The 1,773-nt window shown below is 41.0% G+C and overlaps 1 non-coding gene across 1 annotated transcript; it reads left to right on the top strand.

The window, feature by feature from the left end:
• Nucleotides 1-138, top strand: LOC119941707. The gene has a single exon (XR_005455291.1). It is a non-coding gene; the product is annotated as a small nucleolar RNA SNORA7 (small nucleolar RNA).
• Nucleotides 139-1,773: the final 1,635 nt, after the last annotated feature.

Below are 1,773 nucleotides of genomic sequence, written 5' to 3'. Positions count from 1 at the left end.
CCCCTCTCAGGGTCACACCTGGAGAGTTTCCAGTACTCTACCAGTCTTGACTACGGAAGGGAGAGTCAAGCAGAGGCATACCCATTCCATTTCTAGCTTGGGCAGTGACTAGCGAATGGAAGATGATCTGCTACAAGACTTGGCAGCATGGCAACTCTTGACTGTCATGTAGATCAAAAAGCATGTCTCCCTGCAATTTATTCTGGGTACACCTGATGTCTTGGGTGTTCCCCAGAGTCTGAACTTTTCCTTATTTTTTACAATTTATAGTACCGTGAAAACAATAGTTATAGTAGATAGGTAATCTGGGGAGAAATATTAAAAGATGTGAAGACTATCACACCCAAAAATTCCTTTGGGACACTGTGAGCAATATATCAGGCAATTTTCCATGCATTTTTAATAAGGGCCTGGATTTGACCTTGATTTTTTAGGACATAATTTACCTAACCCAATTTTATGAGTTTGTATTCAGTGGTCAGTCTTCCAACTATTATCCTACAATCAATCTATCAGTCAATCAATAGCATTTACTGAGCATCTACTGAGTTCAGAGCACTGTACTAAACACTTGGAAGAGTGAAAACAAAAGATATGGTTCCTGTGCTTAAAGTGCAGAGGAGATGGGCACTTGAATTCCATGTAGGGGAGTGTACGTTACATACACACACACCCCTATATGTATGTATATATATATATGTGTGCATACAAACAAATACACAGATATACATACATATATATATGCTACAGAAATTGTAGTAATTAAAGTACTTAGGTGATGCAGGAGGGCTAAGAGATGGGAGGATGGTCATGATGTCAACTGCGGGAAAGTGTAGAAGAGGAGAGGATTTGGGAAGGAAGACGAGGAGTTCAGTTTTTGACAAATTGAACTCCAGGTGCCAGCAAGAAATCCACGTAGAAATGTTCTGGAAACAGAAGGAAATGCAAGATTGCAAAGAGGCCAGGACTAATGAGGCAGATTTGAAAGTCTTCTGCATAGAGGTGGTAGTTAAAGTCATAGGAGCCTAACTCTTTCCTAAACTACTGTGTCATAAAGCTCTTTGCTTTAAATGACAATCAATAGCATATGATGGTAGTAGATGAGCTTTGTGAGCCAATTCAATATTTATTGATTTAATAGTTTGCTTTATTCCCATCCAAACTGCTTTGAACATTTTCCCATTTAGGTCTAAAATTACTTCCTCTTTATTATCAGGGGACTTTTGTGATACAGCCTTTTTTTTTTTTTATTTTGACAGTATAAATTGTCCTTCCGCAACTTTCCAATTCTGGGTCAAATCCTACCCTCAGATATTCATGTCCAGCTCCCAGGAGGTGTGTAAGCTTAGCCCTACCTGTGATGACCCAAAGGCACACTATGGCTTGATAAATTCCAGAAAATAATAGATTAAAGCAACTTTGTTGGGCAAAATGAAAACCAGGCTCACTTCTGAGGATAGCAGAGACTCAAAGAGGTTGCTCATCTTCTTACCTATAAACCCTTTCTCTTCTCCCCCATTTCAAACCCACATACGCTCCATGGCCTGGGTAAACTCACGCTGGACAGTATGAGTTTGCTGGAGGGGCTTTTCCCTAAAGACAATGTGGCTTGGTGGCTAGAGCATGGACCTGGGAGTCAGAAGGTCTTGGGTTCTAATCCTGATCTGCCGCTTTTCTGCTGTGTCACCTTGGGCAAGTCACTTCACTGTGCCTCATCTGCAAAATGGGGATTACGAGTGTAAGCCCTATGTGGGACAGGGACTGTGTCCAACT

The sequence above is a fragment of the Tachyglossus aculeatus genome, chromosome 20 (assembly GCF_015852505.1).
Source record: "Tachyglossus aculeatus isolate mTacAcu1 chromosome 20, mTacAcu1.pri, whole genome shotgun sequence".
NCBI classification, from domain to species: domain Eukaryota; kingdom Metazoa; phylum Chordata; class Mammalia; order Monotremata; family Tachyglossidae; genus Tachyglossus; species Tachyglossus aculeatus.
The sequence above is the reverse complement of the archived record's forward strand: the minus strand, read 5'-3'. Positions and strand labels throughout refer to the sequence as shown.